Source organism: Siphateles boraxobius, unplaced genomic scaffold, assembly GCF_051911475.1.
Source record: "Siphateles boraxobius isolate OS27281-9 unplaced genomic scaffold, OSU_SipBor_1 73, whole genome shotgun sequence".
NCBI lineage: Eukaryota > Metazoa > Chordata > Actinopteri > Cypriniformes > Leuciscidae > Siphateles > Siphateles boraxobius.
The window spans coordinates 2,977,501-2,988,991 of NW_027509201.1; the positions used below are offsets into that span (position 1 = coordinate 2,977,501).

The window sequence follows — 11,491 nt, forward strand, 5'->3', positions numbered from 1 at the left end:
CTCTCTCTCTCTCTCTCTCATCTCTCTCTCTCACACACACACACACACTATGTAGTGTTTGGCTAGACACATCTGGTGCTGTTAGTTTTTATGGCTGAAAAAGTTTCAAAGCAGGAAGTATAAAGACTTCTGAGTTTGAACAGGGCAGGACGTCCCCTTAACACACACACACACACACACACACACACACACACACACACACACACACACACACACACACACACACACACACACACACACACACACACACACACACACACACACATATTGAGGATGTTGCAAAATAATACAAGACAGACTCCAAAACTAGAAGGACTGCATCTAAAAACATTTACAACACATTCAAAGGCAGTTTAAGCATCTGGCAGTGTTCAGGAAGGAGTTAATGCTGGGAAACGCAGAACTGTTAAACAGAGGTCAAGTCTGTTTACTCTCTTCTTGCAAAATCTAGACATCCCTCGTATGTGTCCAGCTTTCAACATATCCTGCGTGAGTTAGTGCGCTCGAGTTAAGCTGTTAAAATCACATGAAGAATGCGAGGTTTCGGAGTTAGGTATCTGAAGCATGAAATGCTGAATGTGATGTGACTGATAGTGGAGCAATACATGAACTCTTAACACAACCAAAATATACTTGACCGAGGTTATTCAGTCAGACCTGGTTATTTAACAGCTACGCACAGGTGATTTTTGACTGAGATCACTGAGAATGTGAGAAGAGTCACTGATAGAGGAAAACATGTGAAGATTTGGATGCTTTAAGTGCCTTTCATTCTTATGAATGTGTACTTCCAACCTTAAAAGACTATTTTTAATATACTTGCAGGTAATATACTAATGGAATGTCTAAGTACACTTAAGTCCACATTATAATAGTCATTTTAAAAGTACGTTGTAAATCATTGTTTTAATAATCTTTTGTCATGCTTTAAAGAAGTACACTTTTGATGCATTGATACTAAAGCACCTCCTGTAAGGTACTTGATTATAATTTAAACTGTTTAAACTGTAATTTAAACTTTAAACTTAAAGTATATTTTAGTTTAATTAGTATAACGTTTGTCATTCATTGAGAGCTTTTTTTCTTTCTTTTTTATCAATGCAGGGTTTTCATTTTATGGAAAAGAGGAAGTTTCCCCAAAAATTTCATTTTTCGAATGAACAGAGAGTCAAGTATGACTCATTTTCGGCTGAACTGTTCATTAAACCTTTAACTATCCCTTGTTGTCCCTTTATTAAGTGTTCTGCAAATCACAAGCATTAGATACAGAAATACACAAAATACAGATTTTTATTAAATTTGTTTTCATTTAGTTCAAGAAATGTCATAAATTGCTCGGTCAGCTGGCACACAGGGGCATTACAGTAACAGACACTGGTGGGATTTTCCCATGAGTCCTGATTCCCAAACGTTAATGAAATGTGTGGTGAATCACACTGCTGAATCAGCTTTACACTCAGACAGAAACTGATTCAGTCAGAGATTCGCAGACGCTTTCCTCCAAGAAATATCTGTCAACTTCGTTTCAATCCGTTTATCCTCCCATCCTTCCTCCAGGCCACAGGAAGTGGTTCCCCCAGCATGAGCAAGACTCTGGCATCTCATCCTACAGGAAACAGGAAGTGACCTCACATACCTGAGGGAGGATGACATATCCTCAACGTTCAGCATTTCATTTCCATTCAAATTCCAGTTCAAGGAAGCCAGTTCTTAAATTCTGTAGATAAGATCGCTGAGCGTTTATTTCCATGTGAATGTGTGTGTGATTTCTGGTTGCCTCTGGAATGTCTTATCACATTGGTATCAGTGTGTCGTTGGAGGAACAGACATGTTCAAACTTGATTCTGTGATATCTGAATCACTGTAGAAGTCAACACTGTGTGAAAACATCCATAAAGAGCGTCTGTGACTGATGCATGTCATAGTTTGATGGTTTGATCTGAGCTGTTCACTGCTGAACACATGATTCAGGAGAAGATTTACTCTCTTATTAAAGTATTACAGGACCCAGTTAAAGGGGAACGCTCTCACAACTTTAGCTAACGTTCTCACAATGTTCTCTCATATGAACATTAGTTCTTCCAGGAATGTTAATAGGACTTTCTTTCAAAGTTATCTTATCTTTAATAATGTTATCAAAACATTAGCACTGAAACATTTATGGAATGTTTTCTCTCACAGTTTTCTAAATGTTGCTACTTGTTTCAGAACGTTCGGGGATCATTCAAAAGTAACATTCCTGTAATGTTTAAAGAATGATGAAATTGAACGTCTCCTTAATGTTCACATAACCAAGTTTATTTGAACGTTCTGAGAACATTCCGAAATAACGTTGTAATAACGAAATGGGAACGTTAGCGAACCGTTATTAGAACATATTTTTGTCAGCTGGGTAGTAGTGATGATGATAAGTAGTAGTAGGACAGACTGCTATTATACCAATTGTATATTTCAATTGGTCAGAATATATGTATATATATATGGGCAGCAATGGTAGTATTATATAAGATGCCAATGATCTATAAATATTTGTCTATTATCAATATTCATCATAAACAATTCATTCGCCAGTGTAATTGCCAAAGTTTATTGTAGCTGAATGTTTTGTAGCAATGTGCTGCAATAATATTTAAGCACTAAGTTTAAATATTTACATATTTAAAAATTAAATTTAAATATTTAATTAATTTTAAAAAGCTTTTAATATTCAGTACAGTTAAGAACATTTTAAATATATTAACTTTAAATAAAAATATCAAAATGTACACAAATATCACTTTACATGTGCTTTAGTATCAACACATTAAAATGTAACAAAAGATTATTAAAATGATATTGATTCTCACATTATTATAAAGAGCTCTTTTTAAATATATATAATTGATTTACTTTGGGTGCATTTATCCACAATTATTAAATGTAATAAAAAAAAATTGGGGGGGAATTTTTTGTGAAGATTTAGAAAAATTGGTTATCCGATTATTGATTAATAAAATGGCAACTTTTCCATCGTATTGCTGTTAATGTTTTTTTTATTAAATTAAGGCACACAGAAATGCATTAGGTTTTTACCGTGATTAAAATGCCACTTCACGTCATGACTTATAACAACCATGGTAAAATATTGGTATTCAACGTGGAGTTTCACTGTCTGATGTTGACTGACACTCGGGAGAGATCAGAGGATGCAGAACTGTGTGTGTGTGTGTGTGTGTGTGTGTGTGACGCAGATGGCGGTGGGTGTTTGGGGTGTTTCAGTCTTGTGGTGGGGCGATGATGACAGAGATGTGCTGGGTTTTATTAGGTTGAGAGTCATTCAGGAAATGATGTAGTGAAATCTGAGTGGTCTGACATCAGACGCGCTGCTCTGGATGCACGTGGACATCAACATAAAAATCAAACTTCACCCAATTCATTCCTGCGCTTATTGTGAACGATTCATCATTCCATGTTATTCCAAAGGAAAAACTCTTGCTTTTCATAATCTTTCATAGTAATATAATAACCTCTGAAAAGGTCACTTTAAATATCCAGAGAGCAAGTTTGGCATTGTTTTAATGTTACAGCAATAACAGAGAATTTTAACTAAATACACAATGCAGTTACAGCAAAAAAAAAAAAAAGAAATAAAAAGAAGCATTAGCGTGCAACCATAAATTTAAATATAAATAAGAAATATATATATATATACAGTATACACTATAAATCAAATTAAAATAGTTCTTTAATTGAAATGAAATTGAAAATGTTGCCTTGGCATAACTAACTGAAATAAAATAAGTTGAAGTATACAGAAATTGCTCAAACTACATCTGAATAAATAAATTAATTAAAGCTAAGAAAGCTAGAAATATTAAAAAACTAATACTATTGAAAATTACAAAAGCACATGTTTCTTAAATTTAAACTGAAATGATACTGAAAATGCAAATAAAGCTAATTAAAAATATTTATAAATACTATAATAATATATAAATAGCACTGCTATAACATGTTAATTCTTCTTTTTCAGATATAGCCATAGCCTAAAACCACAAAAGGAAACAATACATCTCATCCCACACCTTTTTTTTTTATTGATGGTTTTATTCTGAAATACGTCACATTAAGGAAGTGAAATTATTTTCGACTGCGGTTTCATGTTGCTCAAACAAACAGATGGATGTTGTGATAGTGCCATGGGGACACATTGTTTACACTTCAGGGAAATCAAACTACTAAAGATTCCTCTTTGCATATTTTAAGCTGGGTTAGATAACGGACGTGTTTCATCGTTGAAAAAATGACCAGTTCAGCTTTAATGTTCCTGCAGGAAACTGAAGCCACATCGACCATATCTGCGGGACTCAGTGTGTTTTATCTGACGGTGACACCATTATCAGAGCTGGAAGTCAGATCACGACACCACACAAACCTCAAGACCCGAGGTCAAAGGTTAGATATTTCATCTGCGAATATGAACTCATTTTGTTGATGCTACAGTGTTTTCTTTATCTCACACTAACATGGGCAGCCTAGTTTCTCTTGATCTCTCATTCTTTCTCTTTCCATCTCCTTTGTTCATTCCACACATGCCAGTGTAAATGACAGATGTGGATAAGAGATGTGTGTGTGTTTGTGCTCATCCTCCTTCAGATGAAAGATCAGGGTCATCATTCCCAGACCCGCAGGAGCCTCACACCACATGCAAGCCTCAGGTGTTTGACCGCTCTTCAGTGGAGGTCTGTGGGACGCTTCACACACTCAGTGTTTAATCGCTTAATCACTAACCCTAAATATGAGCTGTAGAAATTAGGGTTGCCATGTCCACATAACAAAACTATCAATGGCTGATTAAAAATAGCCCAAAAGTAGCCCAGTGGCCATCCCAAAACTCAGAATATGCCATCCCCATACTTAAAATACATATTTTACAGTCACTGTTATGAAAACGGCTATATCATAGTGATCATAAACGCAGGTCAAGGGCTCCCTACCAATGGCCCTCCTTCACAAAACTTTACATCTAACACAGTTTTATCATTGGTAGAATATAAACTATCTCAATACAAGCATTTTTGGGAAAACTTGGCAAACCTGGAAGTAATTGTGATACTTTGACTTAGATTCAAGTATTCAAAGCAAAGTTTGAAAGTTTTTATACATTGTTTGCTTAAGTTGTAAATGTCCTTGTCATATTTCACTGCCCTGGACAAAACCACCCACAGCTAACAGGAAATCCTCTCCTGACAGGAAGTGACACGGCACATGCACACGACTATGAAACAGGAAATGCACCCTGTGTACGCTCATTCACTGATTCATAATAGTCAAACACTGTAAACATGGGCATTGCAATCGCTACAAGCAATTGATATTTAATATATAATGTTTTATATTTGAATATTTTTGATAATGACGAGAAAGAATGAATCTGTGAATAATTTATTTGAACCAACAACTGATTCATTGAACTGGACCGTTTGAAATTAATCAGACCAAATATGATATTTATTTTTGCTCCTGAAGTTTAAAGATGCCATATAAACATCTGTCTTAACTCTCTTAAGTCTGTAATAGTCTATAGGCGACTTAAAAAACAAATAAAAACACATTAAATCAAAACATATTTTTTTTATGTTTCCATTTAAAGTTGCAAAATTATCTTCTACACAAAATTGGGATATGCCTTAAAACATTAGCAAATAAAGCAGCGTTTCCATCCCATGTGATGGAAATTGGCGTATAATATCTTTAATAAAAATAGTTATCCAATCACATCCTCTGATATCCCAACATACGCATAAAAATATGTGGATGGAAATATGCTATTCTGTAAATTAATATCAAAATACAGTAAACATTCAATATATCACTATATGTGTCCTATCAAACACACACATTTGGTGACACATTGACACACTTGCTATGTAAAGGATGCCAGCAGACAGTTGATAACCTGGATATCAGCAGATAACCCTGTGTTTGAGGAGATGCTGTGACTCGAGAGAAGGAATGCACACGTTCTGATAGAGAGAAGAGCCTCGTCATTTGACACATGACACATTTTTCCACAGAATCAGATGGGAAATGACAGGGCTGCTGAGTTTTGTTTCAACATGCCTCACGTTTACAACATTGCTCAACACATGTGAGTGTGTGTCATTTCTACATGCTTAAATGGAGCATTTCAAATAACTAGAATAGTTTTGAAGTGTGTACAGAACACTTACCGCTCATCTCAACGTATAATTACAGATTCGGGATTGCTAAGGCTTGGATCACTATTGCTCATAACCTCAACACTATCAGATTGTGTCATGAAACTCGTCCCGGGACGTTTGTGCAAATGTGCTGGTACTTTACTAAGTTTTCAAGCTTGTGATTTTTATTTGGTGGCTGATAAAATGGGCGGATAAACGCCATAGACTTACATAGAAGTAATAAACACACAGAAACTGTCTGTTGGTCTCTCTTCTGACACAAACCTCTGACCTCTGCTGGATAAGGATGCGTTTCCTTATTTCTCCCTGGGACAGGAAAAGGCTGTTGCTGCGGAAACGGTCCCTGCAAAGAGGAAATGATCTCACTGCACCTGTGTGAGGAGGATGAGGACACACACACACACACACACACACACACACACACACACACACACACACACACACACACACACACACACACACACACACACACACACACACACACACACACACACACACACACACACACACACACACACACACACACACACACACACACACTTCCCATGCAGCTGTGTGCAGTTGGATTTTAACAGGAAGTAAAAGAGACGTCAGGATTTTTTTCCCAGACCTTGTTTCCTTATTCCCAAAAACTCTTCAAAAATGTTTGCTACAATTGCCAGTAATAATTTATAAAAATAAAAAAAAACATATAAATGTTATTATATTAAGAATCATTTAATAATTGTTATGCACACCAATATAACAATACATAGTATCAAATAACAATATTTACAGATACATTTATTTTGATATATAATAAGACGGTATCACTTTACAATAAGGTTCTATTTGTTAACATTAGTTAACTAAGTTAACATGTACTAACAATGAAAAATACTTGTAAAGCATTCATTAATCTCTGTTAATGTTAATAATTTCAACATTTACTAAAACATTATTCAAATCAAAAGTTAATATCTGTTAATACTATTAACTGATCTGAGCGAACTTACAATGAACAGTTGTATTTTTATTAACTAACATTAACAAATATTAATAAATACAGTAACACATGTATTGCTAATTGTTAGTTAATGATAGTAAATCAATTAACTAATATTAAATAATTATTGTTACCATTCACTAGGTTTAAAAATGATACAATACAATACAAAAAAATGAAAAAGAATATATGTATATTATAATCATATAAATGTTATTTAAAAAAATATTTAATTATTTGTATGCACCAATCTAACAATACATATGAAAAATGGTATTTAAGTATTTGATCAGACCAAATCTAATACCATAAACTTTAAGATGTTATAAAGTGACCATGATATCAGAATTTACACTATTTACTGTCTTACTGCACATTTCTTGTTTTATTGTGAATGATTTATCATTTCAAATAATAATAACAATTGTTTTTAGCATTTCATCAAAATATAAGAACTTTGAAATCCCACTTTCCTTTACAGCTGCCGTCAACAATCCACCATTCAAACATCAATTCTGAGAAACAAAATGAAGTCCCACCCTACATTTTTTCTCAGTAAATATCCTGTTTCACTCATGTATTTTCATGTTTCAATCATAAAAAAAAATCTACTACATGATACTACAATACAGACAAAAACAAATGTAATTTCTACATTGAACAAGTTAGTTCAGGCAAGAGTAAAAAAAAAAAGGTACATTCTATATTAGTACTCAATTCAAGCTTATAGAAATTAAAGCTTGAACTTACAAGTATATTTTACTTGGAATTGTTTGCTATGTTTACAATGATATTTTTACAATGATAATTATACATGCACCGGGGCATGAATAATTAATAAGGTTGCATTTTTCACTGTTTTCTAGTTGTTTTATCTTTGCTTTTGTTGCTAAGTAAATTGTATTTAAGTAAAATTGGTTGCAAATGCTTATTAATGTTGATCATCTCATTTAATCAATCATTTAGATGATAATCCCCAATAATCAGAAATACTAATGAAAAAAATATTTTTCAAAGTTTGTACGTTTTTGAAGAAAATACCATTTCAGTTTCTCTACTTCAAAATTTCACTTTTAATTCGATGTATACTTGCCGTTTCTTTGAAAAGGTGTTGGATTTATTGCTCTGTAATTGTTGTGAAATTTACTAGCCATTTCTTTGTAATTACCAGTATTACACATGCAAAACAGTTCATTCTTTTATTTCAGAGCATAATGACTAATTTCAGAGCATGACCCATAATTGGCACATAATGGAGTGATTCATCTGCAGTAGATCTTGTGATGTGTTCAACTGAAATACAGAAATGCCAATAGTTGTGACAGTATTAGCTCAGAAGGATCTCCGCAGGTTGTTGAATTTGATGACATGAAGAGGAATTTACTAAATTGCAATTCAAAGAAGTCACTTTCCACAGTCACACAGGAAAGGAATTTCATCACCAAAACGATAGATTACATTTCTTTCTCTCAAATGAACATTCTTCTAAATTCATCAACAGTCTTCAAACCATCTCATGTTTTCCAATTTATAAAAATCAGTCATGCGAATTCAAAATGTGAATCTGCCGATTATATATTAATGTTTGTCTTCATTTTGAAGACTTTGGGGTAAATGTTCTTTTAAATTAAATGTGATTGACGTAAAAAATAATGTAATTTTATTTCTTCACAATTTATGATTTCCAATTAAATGCGTGGTCATGCCAGTCGACCAAGATGTCAGAAGAGAAATGCAATGTAATATAAAAAAAAGATTATTTTGCCTAGTGTTTGTGCTACGAATGTCATTTTAGGAAAAAAACAGGATGCTGCCTTAGGAGATAGAGTAGCTACCTATGTAGACTGCAGAAAAAGTAATGCACTAGTTTTTATATCCTGCTGTCATGTCAAGTAATGATACTGTGTGACAGGTTTGGGAGTGGATCCAGATATTTATTGTGAGAGGCAAATAAATCATTCTCAGGAGGTACAACAGAAACACTGTCTATTTAAAGTCATGGTTTCAGCTTATGGATGAATGCTTCTGACTTTTTTCCCCAAAATTGGCACGATATAAACTCGCTATTGCATGTTATAAAGTCAGAATTGCGAGATATAAACTCACAATTCTGATTTTTTTCTCGGAATTGCGTGATATAAAGTCGCAATTGCAAGAAAAAAGTCAGAATTGTGACTTTATATCATGCAATTCTGGGGGGAAAAGTCAGTCTTCCTATAGTATTCTCTGTTTACGTGGTCTTTGGAACCAAATGTAGAATTTCAATTGTAAATGTAGAATTAGAGGATTTATGTTCTTAGAAGAAACGTTTATCAACTTTTAAAGAGTTATTTTATACACATATTGTATCCTTTAACAGGGTGGACATTGGTTACGAGTGGCATTTTTTAGGTCTCAATAGCCCAAGCCTCAACCAATATTATTATTTTTATATTCCTTTACAAATGGGAGATTTTGAAGGAATGATACAGCGGTTTAATTAATTCATCTCAACACAATCAGGTAACTCTCTCACACAGGAATATGATCGTGAAAAAAATCCTCAGCAATGGCCATAGGCCACTTTCATTATTATAATACATGGCTTTAATAACTGCACCACAGAGCTGGATACTGGCCTCATTCCAAACCCACTATTACTATGATGATCATATTCCTCATGTTTCAGGTCCTGGACTATGGCATGTAGTTTCAGAGTAGCATTGTTACAGAATCACCTGCAGAAATGCAGTGAATATATACATGCATTTTTTTTTTCAGTCTGGTACCATGTTAGATCAAGGTCAATTACCAATACTGTTATTAATGGAATAATTAACTTCTGGTAATAAAATGGTTTATTGAAAGTAATTTTTATAGTCCCCCTGTGATGAAAATCAAGTTTTTAATGTTGTTTATATATCTATGTGGTGTTTTTAAATATATTTTAAGAAAAACCATGTGCAAATTCATAAGTCAACAGCATTGTTGAGCATTTTCTCCTTAAAACTGCAGTGAACCAAAGACAGTCTCAAAAACACAGTTTAAAATCGCTGGTGTTTCTGACGTCACAAACTACCTTGTAACCAATCAGGTGAACGTGTGATCGTCAACGAGTTGATCTCTGAGCTGTGTGAGTGAGTGGAGGTGTGGCTCATTTGCATATTCATAGAACCACGTATACTAAATGAGGGAAGGTTGTAGAGTTACATTCAAGCTATTTTAAGGCATGAAGAATTTTTTTTACAAGGAAAAAAACATATTTAGACAAATACAGTTATATTAAAAAATGTCCTGGCTCTTCCAAGCTTATTAATGGCAGTGAATGGGTGAATGTCTTTGGAAGTCCATCAAAGTGCATCTATTCATGATAAAGGTGCTCCACACTGCTCTGGGGGTTTAATAATGGTCTTCTGAAGCGAAGCGATGCGCTCATGTAAGAAAAATATCCATATTTAAAACTTTATCGACTAACTAGCTTCCGGCAGATGGCCGTACGCATCGATTTACGCCAAAAGAGTAACCCTTGACCCCACGCACAACGTAATGTCGAGCGCGGTTTCCCAGCCCTGTTTGTTTGAACTGCGAGAGGCGTCAAAGCTTACGCTACTCCTACGTCTACTTCATACATCCTCAAGTATTTAACACTTGAAAGATTTAACATTTCAACTTTTAACATAAGCTTTTTGATATAATAATGAAGGTCACATTTAGGTCACCTTTATAATGCATTATACATTAGGACTTTAAGTAAAGTTTTAATGAAAATTTTACTTTTACTTTTTTAAACAATTGAATAAGTCATTGTTTAGTTTTCGGAGGTATTGCATGTCAAAAAATCTAACGGGGAGAAATATTACCTTATTGGAAAAATAAATGCCATAGAGGGCCAATAAAGCAATCAAAAAAGAAAGGTTTTTGTGTTCTTTGATTTTGCGTGTGTGTGTCTTTTTGAGGCAGATTAAAGATTTATTTTATCATTTTACATACAACCTAACAACAATAAATGTCTTCCCCCAAAATGTATGACAGGGTTATGGTGAGTTTCAGCATCCCAGAAACATTTGTCTTAGAATGGCTGAAGATGTTATCAGACTTTAATTCAACACTTGGCCCTAAATACTGTATTATATGAAACGATTCAGACCAATTCATCAGATATGTTCACTTTGTGTTCATAAGAGCCCAACAGCTGTGAACTTATTCCTTATGAAAAAGGGTACGGCTTGTTTATGCAATGATAAGGAATTGACAGATGAGTGAAATACTCATTACTACATGCTAAAGAATGTCTCACACACATACTGAATTATTTACTGTTGTA

General features: G+C 34.0%; 1 long non-coding RNA gene across 2 annotated transcripts in view; it reads left to right on the plus strand.

Annotated features, from left to right (window-relative positions):
- LOC143724450 (uncharacterized) overlaps positions 1 to 7,873 on the plus strand; it is a 12,859-nt gene extending 4,986 nt beyond the window's left edge. For both annotated transcript variants that reach the window (XR_013197378.1, XR_013197379.1), the window contains 3 exons: positions 4,313 to 4,434; positions 4,636 to 4,721; positions 7,670 to 7,873. This is a non-coding gene — a long non-coding RNA (uncharacterized LOC143724450). The remainder of the gene's footprint in view (positions 1 to 4,312; positions 4,435 to 4,635; positions 4,722 to 7,669) is intronic.
- Positions 7,874 to 11,491: the final 3,618 nt, after the last annotated feature.